The sequence below is a fragment of the Cyprinus carpio genome, chromosome A19 (assembly GCF_018340385.1).
Source record: "Cyprinus carpio isolate SPL01 chromosome A19, ASM1834038v1, whole genome shotgun sequence".
NCBI classification, from domain to species: domain Eukaryota; kingdom Metazoa; phylum Chordata; class Actinopteri; order Cypriniformes; family Cyprinidae; genus Cyprinus; species Cyprinus carpio.
Window position 1 is genome coordinate 14558627 of NC_056590.1, and position 17863 is coordinate 14576489.

The 17863-nt window shown below is 34.6% G+C and overlaps 1 protein-coding gene across 1 annotated transcript in view; it reads right to left on the reverse strand.

Moving 5' to 3' along the window:
• The window catches only part of si:dkey-154b15.1, an 81543-nt gene that overhangs the window by 11993 nt on the left and 51687 nt on the right, over window positions 1-17863 (reverse strand). The window lies entirely within an intron of this gene.

Genomic DNA, 17863 nt, shown 5'->3' on the forward strand with positions numbered 1-17863 from the left:
TGTGCTGCTGACCTCAGAAGAGAAGCTGGATGATTTTAAACTGAGTAAATATCATAAATCAGAGGAATGTCTTCTGAGTCTGCTGCCAGTAATAAAAGCATCTACAAAAGCTGAGTGAGTATTTACAGTGTTGAATATTGTACTGCAGTGATAATAATGTTTTACAAATGGTCAAGAGCAGTGATTCTTCATCCAGGTCCTGGGGGACCCCGATCTGCACATTTTGTATGTCTCCCTTATTTGACACACTCATGCTGCATCCCAATGTGCCTACTTATACTACACCCTTAAAGTATGTATTCTTTTGGTGGAGAAAAAGTACACACTTTGAGTGTGTAGTAGAAAAGAGTGTCCAAGAAATTGGGACATACTATCACATCATACAATTGCATCTTTAACGGACTGCTCTGTCGCATAGTTACCACACCCTGTCACTGTAAACTGGCCTGTCAATCATCTTGTCACAATTAACATCCTCCACATTTCATTTAACTTAACTTCCTACCATATTGGAGAGAAAAGAAGAGCACTTTGACCTGCCAGCCGTGGGTCTTTATGCAGAGAACTCTGCTCATATTTTTGTGTAATGATGCATTTAAAAGTTAACAACCAAACAGATGTTTATAAAAGTTCACTCACATTTTTGCAGATGAAATATGACACAGGTAACATTAAATATTTTTACCAGGTCAAATGTTGATTATTAGTAACTCAAACACCTTTACCTAAACCTCTCTACTTAACAGTCAATTGTGCACATCTGCCATTTTTTAACGCTTTTTATTTGTGTTTGTAGTTCTGAACCAAATCCTATGCTAACATACTATGCTTTGGGATACACTTATTCTAATCTCACATACTATTTAGGATGGATAGTATGAAGATTGGGATGCAGGGTCAGTTCAGTTCATGGAGCTCCCTCCTAATGAGCTGATGATCTCAGTCAGGTGTGTTGAACAAGGGAAACATGCAAAATGTGCAGATCAGGGGGGCCGAGACACATTTTCCAAAAAAAAATAAAAAATAAAATAAAATAAAATAAAACATTCTAAATTATGTTAAAATTAAGCCGTAACAATAAACCTGGACATCAGTTTAAACTTTGTATATGCATTTTTTTTTTTTGTTTGTACTCAAATTTTAAAATAATTTTTAGCTTATTTCTTTTTATACTGCTATGGTGCTATGTGCATTTTAATTACTTTCACAATTGTCCAATTTACCTTATATACTCCCATTTTGTGCAATCTTAGTGGGTCCAGTATAAGTAAATGGGATAAGTTGCATTAATTGATAATGGGTTTCTTTAAGATAATGTTTATTTTTTTATTTTTTTTTATTTTACAAATTGGTAAAAGTTTTTTTTCTTTCTTTTTTAAATATTAGATATCAAATCTTAATCTGCTGATTCAGATGATACCATGTCATCAGTCATACATTAATTGAATTACAAATCAAAACACAACCCTGTTTTTTTAATCAACTAAAACATTTATCACACCAATAGTGTTCATAGATAAACTATCAAGAGTGAAAGAAATCTTTAATATTTTTAAAAATGGAACATAGAATGGGGTTTAAATTCATAAGTAACTGAGTCAAACTTTTTAATATTTAAAAAATGTATATTGATAAAATTTGTTTACTGTTTTACAATTTTTATACTGTTTACATTTATATGAGTTTAAAAGGTGCTTATGTTATAATTTCCAGTCTGAGACGCTGTAATCTCATGGAGAAAAGCTGTTCAGCTCTGGCCCTCAGATCTCAGCTCAAATAGCTCCAATTTGAATGAGCTGACCCTGAGTTACAACAATTTGCTGGATTCAGGAGTGAAGCTTGCTCTCAGTTGGACTAATGAATCATCAGTGTAAACTGAAGACTTTACAGTAAGAAATAATGAAACCATTTTAAAAGAGAATACACTCAGTGTTCACTGTATTAGATATACAGGTCCTTCTCAAAAAATTAGCATATTGTGAAAAAGTTCATTATTTTCCATAATGTAATGATAAAAATTAAACTTTCATATATTTTAGATTCATTGCACACCAACTGAAATATTTCAGGTCTTTATTGTTTTAAATATAACCGATGATTTTGGCATACAGTTCATGAAAACCCAAAATTCCTATCTCAAAAAATTAGCATATTTCATCCGACCATAACAGAAAAGGTCGTTTTTAATACAAAAAAAGTCAACCTTCAAATAATTATGTTCAGTTATGCACTCAATACTTGGTCGGGAATCCTTTGCAGAAATGACGCTTCAATGCGGCGTGGCATGGAGGCAATCAGCATGTGGCACTGTCAGTTTTCCTTCCTTCTTGGATCTGTTTTCTCCAGATTGTCTGGTTACTACCTGTAAAGATATCTTGCGTCTCATCAACTTTCTCTTCACAATAGCCCACGATTCTCTATGGGGTTCCGGTCAGGAGAGTTGGCAGGCCAATTGAGCACAGTAATACCATGGTCAGTAAAAACCATTTACCAGTGGTTTTGGCACTGTGAGCAGGGCCAGGTCGTGCTGAAAAACGAAATCTTCATCTCCATAAAGCTTTTCAGCAGATGGAAGCATGAAGGGCTCCAAAATCCTCCTGATAGCTAGCTGCATTGACCCTGCCCTGATAAAACACAGTGGACCCAACACCAGCATCTGACATGGCACCCCAGACCATCACTGACTGTGGGTACTTGACACTGGACTTCAGGCATTTGGCATTTCCTTCTCCCCAGTCTTCCTCCAGACTCTGGCACCTTGATTTCCGAATGACATGCAAAATTTGCTTTCATCCGAAAAAAGTACTTCTGCCACTGTTTCTGGTTCAAAAGCACACGCCTGTGCACGGTGGCTCTGGATGTTTCCACTGCTTCCGCAGGTCCCCCAAGGTCTGGAATCGGTCATTCTCCACAATCTTCCTCAGGGTCCGGTCACCTCTTCTCGTTGTGCGGCGTTTTTTGCCACACTTTTTCCTTCCCACAGACTTCCCACTGAGGTGCCTTGATACAGCACTCTGGGAACAGCCTATTCGTTCAGAAATTTCTTTCTATGGTCTTACCCCTCTCGCTTGAGGGTGTCAATGATGGCCTTCTGGGTTAACCTCTTACCATGATTGCGGTTTTGAGTAATGAACCAGGCTTGGGAGTTTTTAAAAGCCTCAGGAATCTTTTGCAGGTGTTTAGAGTTAATTAGTTGATTCAGATGATTAGGTTAATAGCTCGTTTAGAGAACCTTTTCATGATATGCTAATTTTTTGAGATAGGAATTTTGGGTTTTCATGAGCTGTATGCCAAAATCATCAGTATTAAAACAATAAAAGACCTGAAATATTTCAGTTGGTGTGCAATGAATCTAAAATATATGAAAGTTTAATTTTTATCATTACATTATGGAAAATAATGAACTTTTTCACAATATGCTAATTTTTTGAGAAGGACCTGTACATGTACTTCTGCTTGCTAATGCATGTCACACAAGCACTGTACCAAGCAGTACATGAAGTATTAAATGAAAATTGTTTCTGTTGCTACTAGAAAAGTCTGTGTATTTGATCATCAGTTATAAAGAATGCAAAAATAATGCACACATTATTATGGGAAGCATAAAGTTTCACAGTCACTGGATCTCAGTAGTCAGATCAGGTCTTCAGATTTGATTAGTTAGGCAGCATTCCATAAGTGCTTTTATATAGTCCAGCAGAAATAGAAATTTGAAAGAAAGACTGTCAGTCTGTGCAGTAGTGGTGGGGATTTTTCAGTTGTTTTTCAGTTTGCTCAATCATTACAGATAATTCCATTTTACCAGTTGAAGATGAGGAGTTTTTCCCTCATGTCTGCAGGTTGGAATACTGCAGTATTGGAGAAAAAGGTTGTTCTGCTCTGGCTTCAGCTCTGAGATCAAACCCGTCACACCTGAAAGAACTGATCTGAAACTATAATAAACTAGGAAACTCAGGAGTGAGACCTACTTCTGATCTACTGCAGAATCCATCCACACTGTAAAACTGAAGCAAATGCTGTGAGTATTGTTATTTAGTCTATTTGTTGTTGAATTGTTTAAGTGGTTGAAATGTTAAATTCAAAATGTTCTATCCTTTGTATTCATTTATTAATACATGTTTACACAAGTTCTTTCTTCCATCACCTAACCATGTTGAATCTGGCTATTTTTTTTAAAGATAAAAAGGAAAAAAAAAAATATGTATAGTATAAAATAAAGTAATACTGAATTTTGATGGTTAAGGACTAAGCCACATCAACATGTGTCACATTGTCTGGATGCTGAGCAGGCACTGAACTGGAAAAATGTATTAACCTGTTGAAAGCATGTTTGCCAATGATGCCGACATTTTTTTGCGAAGAGGCAGAGGGCTTTTCTTCATGTTGTGTTCTTAAGCATGTCTGTTTGCACTCAGGCAGGACCTCACAGCCTCGTTTATTGTGGCAGAGATATTCTATATTCTTTCTCTCAAAATTTCATTTGTACAAAAAAAGTAATCTTACTGCCACAATTTTATTTAAACTTCAGAATTCTCATCACACAAACCCATAGATAAAATGAGTAATGAAAACCCATTAATTTTATCCTATATCTATAGTATTGATGTAGATATATCCTATATCTTTATATGTATTGATGTTAATAATTGTACTGCAAACATTATCTAACAACCGAGAATAAGTAAGGGATAATGTACATTCCAGCCGGTTGTTATCTCAGAATAAATCCCGACAGGGTGATCAGGACCCCAACGTGAAGCGGAGGGGTCTTTGTATCAACCACGAAACATGGGTTATTCAGAAGATAACAACTGGCTGGAGGGACATTATCCTGCTTATTACCTGGCTAAAAATATTTGCTTTTTACCATATATGTTGAAAATAATGCTGAAGTCTTCCCTTGTAACACCTGCTGCGTTAAGTGTATTTTTCAGTCCACAAGATGGCACCCAGACAGTCAACGATAGATGGATGACTCGTTAAGCATATAAGTAGTACTGGTCAAGATAACTCATAGTTACCGGATGAGCGGTGTGTTATTCAATTTGGTGGTTGTTATCTGGGAATACCATCCACCCTGGATGGCATGATTGACCAATCAGAATCAAAATATTCCACGAGAACTGTGTAATGACTATACCAAATATCTTAAAACTTATCAATAATATAACAACAAATGATTAAAATAATAATAACAAAACTAAAAATAAACAAATAACAACTTTAACTTGTCTGTGCTGGCAAGTGATCATGGTACAAATATGATAATTCACATCTAGGGGGGTGCATGTAAAATGGTGAATTAGTTCTTAAATAGATTATTCATTATTAGTTTTAAATACCACTGCCATTCAAAACGGTGTCACTTACAGCGATCACATCAGTGGATTCTTTAACGGCCCGATACTTTAAGTTTGGCAGGGGTTAATGCAAGCACAGACATCGGAAATTAAACATTTCCTAGGAGTGAATGTAATATCTGTTCACGTGTTCAGTGCTGGCTCCTTTTATCTTCAATAGTTAATAAACTGTCATCCTGCAACAGCTCTGATCCATTCAATCTAGTTCTGAGAGGAGGTTTAAAGTCAAATAGTAAAGTTTTAATAAAATATATAAATTAAATATATGTACATTTATAATATACATAAATATAGATGCATTATTATCTATTATGATTATTAACCACACCCACAACACAAACACACAACACACTACACACACACACACCAAGCACACAAAACATTCACACACAATAATTTATTGTACTAAAAAAGAATCAATATAATAAATATGTGGGTTTTTTCCTCCTTTTTCACTACACAGGCTGTGTAACTGTAGTTTTGGAGAGGAAGGTTGTTTGTTCTTGCTATTATTAGCTCGTGAGATCACAACCCCTCACACCTGAGAGAACTGGATTTGAATGATAACTATCCAGGGAAATCAGTGAAATGAAGCGTTCTTTCTGATCTACTAGCAGTCATCCACTCCTGTCAACTTAAGACACTGGGGTTGAGTCATATTAATTTTAAACACAAGTGAACATCTTTAGCTTCATTATGTTCTTTTGTAATTACATGTTTTTTAAGATAGGCTCAGCCTTTGCCATTGGCATAAGGCAATTGTTGATTCTTGTAATAGGAATTTTAAATGGTTGATTGACCTGTAATAGGAAATTTGTCACTTGTAAATGGGAATTTTGAGGCCAAAATGGACTAGAGCAGCAAGTTATGACCTTTCGATTTAATTTTCAACCATTTTAAAAAACATACGACTGCTAAAAACCCTCTAAATATAACTGCTAAAAAAAATTGTATGCCCATGCTAACACGACACTAGTCCTACTGGGATTCTGTTATGTCTGTTTTCTCTCCTGAGTTTTTTTGTATTTCCTCAGGATGTGTAACCTGTAGTATTGGAGAGGAAAGGTTGTGCTGCTCTGACTTTCAGCTCTGAAATCAAATCCCTCACACCCTGAGAGAACTGGATCTAAGCTATAATAACCTAGGAGACTCAGGAGTGAAGCTGCTTCTACTGATCTGTACTGCAGGATGCCTCAATGTAAACTGGAGACTTACAGTTGAGTTTATTTTAGCATATTTTTTTAAAGATATTACTTTCTCTCGTTATTCTATGTTTTGTTTATATAATAAAGATTATTTAAAATGCATTAATGTCAATTTGATGGTTAAGACTACACAGTTATCTGACCTGGAAACCCAACATAAAACCAAGTAGTAGTACTAGTGCATGCCAGGATTGGGACTGAGTTGGGAGACAACTTAAATGTCTGCAGTTTCTTTTTGTGAGGAGCTGAAGTTTACTTTAATTGAAAGAGTCCAAACTCTATATTTACTAATCCAAAATCGTAACATCTACATATATATTCTTCTGTGTGAGGTGTTTAAATTCTTCTCTCTGCAGGCTGTAATAACTGCAGTATTGGAGAGGAAGGTTGTTCTTTCTCTGGCTTCAGCTCTGAGATCAAACCCGTCACACGTGAAAGAAACTGGATCTTGGCGCTGAATAAACTACGAGGATTCAGGAGTGAAAGCTGCTAGCTGATCTAGTGGAGATTCACAGTGTAAACTGAAAAAACTACTGTGAGTGTATATCTCAATATGAAATTGATATATGTGACATAATGTTATCACAAGTTTGTTGAATGTCACAGTGCAGGGCTCCAGAAATTGGGGCATACTTTCGCACTGCACCAGTGCAGTGTCACATACAAAGTTGGCAACGTTTTGTATGGCAAACGTTTTGTTATCGCATTTGTATGGCATGCCAAAAACATTAAATGCGCAAATGCTCATAAAAAAGTGTACAAAAAAAACAAAAAAACTTCCATTAGAACCATGCAGCACATTATTTACCAGTTCAATCGTAATAGAAGAATGCAATCAGTTCTGGTTCTAGAAGTAATGAAACACTCTAAAATCTTCTTTTTTTTTTTTTTAGTTATTGTTTTTTATTGTATTACATTGGTTGCAATGCGTTAAAGCAGTTTAAGTTTTCCTTCGTTAAGTACCTTAAGACACACAAAACATTTTTGTCCATTTTTTAAAAAAATACTTTTCTTTGCTTTAAATAAAAGTTGTAATGTTGTGATTCCACCAGACAACCACTGATGTTTTTTTTTTTTTCATTTATGTATAGCAATACAGATCATGCAACGACCATTATAAAATGGTCTTTCAAGGTCCAGTCGGAGGAATTCAATTCACCCAAAAACTATGTTACAAATACATTTGTATAATGATTTAAATAGTAACTTTTGAAGTCAGATTAAACAACGCTGACAGTCACAAGAGAATGGAAAACAGTAGAAACATTGTGCCAGTAATTACAAGGCTATTCCAGTCTATCACAGCAATCACTGTGCTATTGAAATGTGGTATACATATTGACATGCTATTATATACTGATTTTTCCTCAGGACAAAAAAACTAGTAGAAAATAAATAAATAAATAAATAATAGCTGTGTTCCACAATTATTATCTTAGCATATATTATTAAATTTAAGCACAAGGGGTTATGGGTATTCTCACATTTTACAGTAATTTACATTACAAGAGAAAATGACCCACAACCTGCACTCGACTTGACATTATCATTATAATTGGCAACCAATCTTAAAAAAAAGGCACACAAAAGCTGTCACTGGAGCTGTAACCTCTGAAATTGGTAAGGTTAATATGTATTTTAGATACTAAAATGTACCATTAAGGTATCAATATGCACCCTTTAGGGGTACGTAAGGTACAGTAATATAGTGTTGCAATTATAATTATAAATGTCAAGTCAGTGCATTTTCTGAAAGTGTACATGGAACACATAGATTTACCTGACAAATTAATGTCTGAGCTTATTTCAGGATTTTTTTTTTTTCTATATCCTCTTGCGGTTGGAAAAATATCCAATATTGAAGAACAAGGTTGTGCAGCTTCTGTTTCTTCAGCTCTGAAATTAAACCCATCACAACAGACACCTGAGAGAACTGGATCTTGGCAATAATTATCTAGGAGTCTTAGGAGTGAAGTTCTCTCGTCATCTACTGGGGGATCCAAAAATGTAAACTTGAGATCAATTGCAGCGTGAGTATCATTTCTCTTCTCTCTCTCTTAACCAATGCTCGATGTTTTAACCTATGGATGTGTTTGGGTTTTAATGACTTCAAAATTTTAAGATCATTTTAAATGTTATTTAATATGAATTAAACTTGGATTCTATTAGCTTTAATAACCACTTAAAACGTATGTCTACATGCATGGTTTAAAAGCTATACGCAAACTGTACTTTGCCTGAACACACACTATTTTACAATATCAATGTCCCAAATAGGAGTCTATCTTTCCTTCTCTCTGCAGGTTGTATAACTGCCGTATTGAAGAGAAAGGTTGTGCCATCTGACCTTCACAGCTCTGAGATCAAACCCCTCACACCTGAGAGTACTGAATCTGAGCATGTAATTAAACCAAGTGGTTTCAGAAAATGAAGCTTTTAAGTAACTTTAGGACAGGATCCACGCTAAGAACCTGGAGAAACTAGAGTAAGTTTTGTACTTTTAATACTTTACAACAGTTAGTTCTTGTCCTCAAATTTTGATGAGTTTTCCAGTAGGTTCCCCATTTTAAAGAATAGTCCCCTCTCTGTTAGCATTAAAACAAGGGAAGTTTTTTTACCTTTAAATAATAATAATTATTATTATGTTGGGTAAATGAATATTTATTTTTGGGTGCACTATACCTTTACAACGTGTCATCAATCCCTCACAGGACGGGTCACAGTCACTTCTGAACAGGGAAACAAAGTAGTCATCATTGCGGAAATTAGTAATGACATGGTCGGTTGGGGGGGAGTCTGTGAATATAGTAGGAAAGCAGCAACAGAGCAGACGAAAAACACATGTGAAGACAGAGACCAACACTACATCTTTTGGATTTAAGAACAATGGTAGTAGTCGAAATTAAGTTCCTGAGATGTAACATTTCCCATTTAGAATTAAGTTTTACTGTTTAAGGATACATGTGAAAGAGACAATGATGCATCTATGTCTTTTTTGACATGATCTCCTAATATTGACCATAAATGTGTAAAGTTAAATATTGGTTCTTTAATCCACACGTTTGTTTGTACTGTATATGAGGCTCACCTCTAACAACCAACCTACAAATGGACAAACCCAATAACAAGAGCTGCTATTGGACAAACACCAGCACTTGACCAGCGTAAAGTAAACACATCTGAATGTTAGAAACTGGCCCAAAAATTGGATAGAAAACCAGAATTTTTTTTTATAGACAAACTAAAACAACCTGAATTTAATACATAAACATATATAAAAATCACCCAATAGCGGACAAGGAAAATCAAAAATCAAGCATTTAACCATATGACCGTCACATGCACATTTGAGCTTCCATTACCATATTTGATGTGCTCCTTTGTCTGTGCATTCATCAATGTTTATATGTAAATGGAATGCTAAATTAAATATGTTCATCGAAAGCAGTAAGTTTTTGAACTTGGATTAAAACACTTGATTCATATGGATTTGAAAGTTTGTGGAACAAGGCACTGGAGGACTTTCTTGTGGTGAAACAGAATAATTTGCTACATGAACAAACTATACATGAAAAATATGTAATCACCTGCATTTTGTTTCTCTGTTTTCATACCTTTGTTTGTTTGTTTTTGTAAATTAGGTAATACTTAAGTTCGAAATATTTTGGATAGTCAATGCTGGATAGTATATAAGCCTTTGAGGTAAAATTCACTTTTAGTCCATAAGGCAAACAGTGAGATAAGACATTAAAATGTGCAAACAAGGCAGAGCATATATAGATATAATTTATGCTTAAGTTCAATATGACCATTGTTGTCATAATTTCTTTTTCTTCTTCCAACCATGAGAAATGTTACCTCTACTGTCCTTCTCCTGGTTTTCCATTTTTTGCCAAAAGGAAAATGTCGAGCGAATTTTAATAACTGACAGTATAAAAGTATATTTTTTAAATAATAAATGTATATACACATGTGACCTGTTGCGTTGGCTTCACTGCCATTTCACAAATCCACCATAGGATAGTACAATACAGATTGAATGCATTTATATATACATTTTATTGCACCATTAGTAAGCTGCCCTGGTACTTTTTGCCTACCGTTTCATGAATACTGTGAACTCATATACCGAGGAAAAAAAAAAGTGCTAAAATTGTTATTCTAACTTTCAGAGACCGGAGTAATAAGAGACAAATCCAGCACGTGGTATACAGTAGTCAACATTTGAAGTGGATCAAAACCTTTCATTAAAGTTGCCCTAAAACCAAACCAATACCCATTCTTGTCTAAGGACAACTTTGATGAACTTTTTTTGATCCACTTCAAATGTTGATTACTGCATACAGTACAACCTAGGTTCACCATATGCATCATCATATGCAGTTATACACTGTTACCCTGGACACCATAGCTGTAGTGTTCATCTTGTTGTGAGGTTGATTGTCTTTTGCATTTTTTCCCCATTAGCAGCATGCTTTAAGATAATGTAAGATAAATATAAAGATAAGATAAAGACAAGTAAAATCTAAAAAAAAAAATTATTTGTTGGTGAGAAGCATGTAACACATGGGATGGACTATGTACATTATTCCTTCCTAGTTGGATCAGTTTGGCTCAACGGGATTAAAAGCCACCTTGCTAAATACTACTTTTAATTGGCAGGAGCTCGGAGTTCATTACAAGCAAGTAAAGATGAAACAAATTAATGTCCAATTACTTATGCAGTAAATAATCAGTTAATAAGCAGGATAATTATATCAGCCAGAATAGATTTGCTATACACAGCACGTTTGACAATTAGGTCTCATGATATCTACATGCTTGCAAGAAACAATAAGGGGGAAAAAAAAGACAATAGCTTCTTTAAATGATTTTCTCTCTCTTTATTTAGCTGAACATTTATTAATTATGTAATACAATTTATTAAAAAACAGCTTTCACCTCTGGGTTTTAACACTTCTCAGCATTTAGACAACAAAAATTCACCGAAAAGAACGTTATATGTCAATCTCCCCAGTATGTATATTCACTGCTGTCCTAATATCTTTGACCTTGCTCAAAATGAACACTTGGTAATCCAAAACACAACCAGCAACAGCAAGTGTTTCCTCCCTGTAAAGGACAGAAGACAAATAAGATTAACATTTTACATAAGAAAATAATGTATTCCCATAAGATTTATAGACCGCTAGTTGAAATGTTTTGAAGATTATATAACCATGCTGGAAGGTCACCACAGCAGGGCCTTCAAAACCACCTCAAAATCAATCTAGCAGACATTTTCAGGAAAGGACAGAGTCACAATGACTCAACCTTGCTGGTAGCCTGCAACAACCGGCTTTGGTTTTTAGAAAAGCTTCAATAAAATTGGTTTAATAAGTGTGTTGGGGTTGAAATATAGGTATGAATTGTTTGTTTGCCAAACTTACTTCCTTCTTGTAACAGAAAACTCATCACAACGATGGCATCAAACCTCATGACCCAATACATAACATAAAGGGTGGCCTATAAATGCTCTCTCTGAAGGCTTCAAGGAATTTCCATTTTGCTGTAACAAGAAAGACCATTTCCCTGTAAGTTTCATCACAAGGCCAAGGATTTCATTGTGCGCATTTGAGACCTTCCAGCACAGTGTTTTAAAGCATTAATTGTCTGAGGTTTCTATAACCATACTGTCAGAAGGTAACAGCAGGCCTCAACCACCTCAATGTACCATCTAGCAGACACAAACAGGAAAGGACAGAGTCCACTTCACACTCTCAGCCTCGCTGAACGGCCTGCCAGACTAACTCCATGCTTTCCTAATCATTTAATATCGCCGACCAAAATGCGACAAAAAACTAAATTAACCGGACACAATCACTTTTTGAATACAGATAAAAATTACAAAAACGTTTAATTTTTACGACCACAGCTCGTATTACACGTGGACCCTTGTGACCACGTGCGCTTTTAAAATTTGTTTTAAAACTACTCGGCTTTATTATGATAAAATTAACAACAAAAAAAGGCATTATAATACCAAATCTAAAAGTTGTTTTTTTTTTCCCCACTGTTATAAGCAGACAATAATTTAAACTTTGCCACTACATAGAAACTTAAAATCTCTCCATACTGCACTATACGCCTACTGCATAACCATTTACCATATCAACATTAAAGATGAAACATAAATAAATATAACCTTTTGTTATATTTTACGCACTGAACTGAGTTGAAGACTCACCTCCCAAAGGAGACACGAGACCAGAAGACACCGCTTGCACAGCAGTCCTCGGAGCGACAGAGAAAGATCCGGTAAATCGCGGCAGGCAGGTCCTTTTCTTCTTCTTTCTACTTTTTGATGCCAGGTAGCAATACAGGTTTTGGCGCTTTTACACTGCCACCCCTGGACAGGAGTTTGAGGCGAGCAGAAGAAATAAATATTATTCGTCAGTATTTTGAAATTATGTTATATAGAAAACTGTTAGCTCTGAGATAATGCAAAAATTTGCCACTATCATTCTAGACCGTTGTTAAAAAGTTTTCATAGTTTTTTTTCCTTACATTTTATGTTTCCAAAAGGTAAAACCGAAAACCAAGAAGGCGATCCAATTTCCTGAGTGTAGTGTGAATATATCAAAAAGCGTCCCAATAGGACGGACTGCGCGTATGCGTACATTAGTTTATTCATACGAAGGCGACTCTCTTACCTTAAGTTGCATTGCCTCTCATTGTCATAACAGCCTACCTTTATGAGTGTTCACTTCTATATTAATTTGAAATGTATGTGCCATTTGGACAGGCTACATTTAGCAGCACAAGTACACGTGGAATTCTTGTGCAGTTTCTCAGTACGTCAACTTATATGCAGAAAAGTGAGAAGTAAACATTCTCAAAAAAAAGTGCAAGAAAGAAAGAGAAACGCAATTATGTTGACTTTCATTATTATGATGATTTGATTAGGACCCTAGAAATAACAACTTTTCTTATCTATTTTGTCAATAAAATTGCTTAATTTTTTATCACTTAGACATTTCAAGAAAGCTTGAAAGGGTTTCATAAATCATTTGTGAAACTGCAATATATGATTTGACTTTCAAATACTAATAAGTTACAGACCTACCAAATTGTAACATTGGTTTACACTGCCATTTTACAGAATGATAATCTGGCTTCTCTTAGGACGCAATTAATTTCAAATTATTAAATTATGTTATAGCTTTATTTAATCTTTGGCCAGCTCTGATTTCATTAAGTTTTTTTAAAGCTTTTTTCTCACTATATTACAGGTGAGTAGCATTTTAATATATTGTATTATAAATAATAATGTTTTTGAAAACTATAGTTTTAGGCAAGGCTTTCTACAATACTGTTGAGTAGTCCTATTTACAAAATGCTGTCATTTAATGCATTTCCAGTGAAGTCCGACTTTAAATGTTTTGTCCTAAGCCTAAGCTCTTCCTGAGTCAACCTTTAACGATATAAACAAATATATATATATATAGATATATATTATATATATAATATGATATATATATATATATATATATATGTATGTATGTATGTATAAACAGTGTGATGGAAAATCCTGTCGTTTCCAATTCTTACACTAGAGGGTAGCACTAAGTACTGTTGATCATTGTGACGTCTCACAGGAAAAAAAAAAAACACAGGTAAAAAAAAAAAAAAAACCAGTTAGTAGTTACCTCTAATGTACAATTTTACCTTTCTTTCTTTCCTTTTTTTATTGTATCACATTGTTTGCATGCATTTATATTAGTTTATTCCTTCGATATTTATTATTATTATTATTATTATTATATTATTTATTTTTTTTTTTGTGACATTATGGGACAAGGGAGTGAGTAGAGACCTGAAACCAAAACCATTGGGCTAATATTCAATCTTTCATCCCCAGGATTGGCCAATATAGGAGGTGGCCAGGAGACAGGAGATATCTGTGGCCTTCTCGTCTCTGTACACACAGAACTGTCCTTGTTTGCCAACTTATTCTACAAATGGCTATGCAAATGTATCATTCAGTATAGCTTGTTTATAGTAATAACAGTCAGCAACAATGGTCTAATGTTTTTGCGATCTGAAACATGAGGACGAGTTTTTACTTTCAGGTTTACAGTGGGGCTTTAAATCAGACGACACAGAGAGCCGACATCACAATTGAGTGGATGGCCAGGCACACAGCACTGTGGGGGGGCGGCGAACAGGTCTAAAAACGGGATGAGCTAAGAAACGACATCAGTGTTTGGTGTCATGAAAAGTGAGGGGGGCTCTTGAGGCATGTTGGACCAAACAGCTTCCTCTGTGCCACTTGCAGGTGTTCACTTTTTCAGTCCCTTGTTCAAATAATTTAATGTTTTGGGAAATTTGGATCTGTCAGTTTGTTTTTTGTCACAACATTTTTTTGTTGCTGTATAGGTACCGAATATGAAGTCCGGTCTTTTGTCCTCTTCTATAAATTTCTCTCTTATATTTGAACTATAGTTCTCAACTGGTTTGCAATCAAGATCCATACATTGGGACATTAAATTGGGTGCAACAAAGCACCAAAGTAAACAAATATGACCTTTAATATCAAACGTTTATCAACAAGTTTAAGTAAAAATTTATTCTTTGCCACAATATGCAACAAAACTATACGTAACATGTGATGAGTTAAGTGTCTAATTTTATTTGCTATTTTATCCATGTTTGTTCTAATGAATGACAACTTCATATATTTTTTATGCATCAAAAATATTTATTTTCAAGTCAAAAACCTTCCATGCAAAGTAAAAAAGAAAAAAAATATTTATTATAAAGATATACCATACTAATATTTTCCCCCATCAGCCATAAGCCAAAATTACTATATATATAATGTTTAAATGTTTAAAAAAATGTATTTATTATTTATTTATTTTTTGCTTTGCTTTTTACAACATAATTTCACCATAAACAGATTCTTAATATAATATGAACCATATAAAAATAAGAATTTTTCAGCTAAGATGAAACTAAAAACTTTTTGTTAGTCCAATGTTTTAGGTTCAAATAATAAAGACAGCTTTGAAAAAATCATAATGTTTTTTGTGTGTGTGCGTGGTGGGGAGGGTTGGTTGGGAGAGGTATTGCAGTTTTATAAACATAATTTTTGATTAGATAGTTCTTGGTCCTCCCTCTCCCTCTGCCATCCATTAAGAGTAGTAATCCATCTAAAGGAATTCTGTATAAAGTGCACAGTTCAACAGTTCTGTAATGCATCACAATGACGCACATCACAAACAGTTTAGGACTTACGCCTTGAGCACTGCACTGGCCTTGAGGTCAGACCTCACTTTCCCAGAACAAACAGATGCTGCTTTAATACTTCAGGTTATATGATGCACAACATACACTCGTTTACACTGAGATTCATAATAGCATGTTTACCTCTGAGAATAAAATGCAGTTGCTTTAGCGTGGAGTTGCAACAAGCAGAGCTTTGAATGATGTTTTTGTTTGAGTGTTGCAAGCTCTCATCAGCTGAAGGTGGGGGAGGAACACAGCGCTACACAGCATGAAGGGCAAGACGACGAACATATATGGTGATTTAGGGGAAAGTGATTCATTGAAGAACTTTCACTGAAATTACAGTGCACTCTGTACAAAAAATACTGCAGTACACAGTGAAATGAAACAAGACAGTACAGAAATAGCATCATAGTGATACATATATGAACATTTGCGACCCAACTAGTCCACAACTTTGTTTGAATCGGCTAGTGCAATGTTGCAATATAACACCTGGGGATAAGTTGACCTCAATGTAAATTTTTCCACTGATACACTGAGGAGAGCACAGACTCCAGCACAGAGAGGTGTGTTCGAGTGATAGTTGTGTGCGCAGCTGCTTGTGTAACAGGAGAACACTGGGAAGATCTTGAAACACTTAGATCAACGGTTTAAGGTTTGACGTACAATCAGGGTTCATAAGATTAGAGTCAGCTGACCTTATCTGAAAATTTAAGATTAAACATAGGCAAAGACAACAACACAGGTCTCATAGCATAGTGTCATAGCAGGCCACACACACAAGAGAAACTTGAGTCAAGTTCATCCTGCACCTAGTAGGGTTTGCATTTCACACTCTTCTCTTTCCTGCTGGTTGTTACTAGCTGATAATAAATGTTTGTCTTTCACAGCTTCAGGTTTATAGTGGGTGTTGTGTTCTGTTTGCAGTGTTCACACAAAAATGAACATTCTGTCATCATTTACTCACTAAACTTTGTATGACTTAAATTTCTTAGAATACAGATAAGATATTTTGAAGAGTGTTTAAAACTGCTGTTGTCTCTATACAACAGACAAAAACATCACTGAGTTTCATTGTATAGACAAAAAACGAACATTTTTCAATATATCTTTTATATGTACGCGTACGCCGTACAGGTTTGGATCAGCGTAGTGATTTTCAGTTTTTCAATTTTGGTGAAAATGAAGTACACTTTAGCATAATTCAGCAAAAACAGACATTATTAATGGAATAATACACTTTAAAAGTATATACTTAAATGCAACTGAAGAAACCTAACTGTATGTCAGTTGAAATTAAATAAAAATGTATTTTTAAAATTGTATTCATATTAAATGCATATACTTTAGAGTTATTTTTTTTTTTTTTAGTCTTAAGTAGGACTTTTATAATTCTATTGTCGATGAAGTGTGGGCCTAATGCTGAATACATTTATGGTAGAAAATTAGAACTCACTGACATTTCTATTGAAACTGTATGCCATGTATTTTTTTAAATCAATTTGTAATTAAACATTTTGTAATACTGAAGTGGTAATTTAGCACATTTAAAATGTAAAATAAATTGAAAATATAATATTGAATAACACAATACAGCTAAAAATATAATCAAGTACTTATATGCTTTAATATGTTCAATACAACAAAGTAATATCATATTATTTCCAAGTAAAGTTTTATTATTTTTTTTTTTATTACAAGTGCAAACATTCAATACAATTAAATTGCACTTTTTTAGAGTTTCACAAATTTTTCAGTGAGAGAAAAGAGGCCCCGTAATCCCACATTTCCTTTATAGATCTAAAAAAAATGTCCCAGACTATGCTCAGATTTGACAAGATATGAAAGCCTGTAATTCATTCAACATTTTTCACATTATCTGACCTTTTTTTAAACTCCACATTCTTACCGTAAGTCAACAATTGTGTCTTTTTAGGTCTTCTGAGGAATTTTAAAAAGAAAAATCTGGGATGAAATGATATGCTGAGAACTTCATTTAGTCACCTGAACTGTGAAAGCACAACC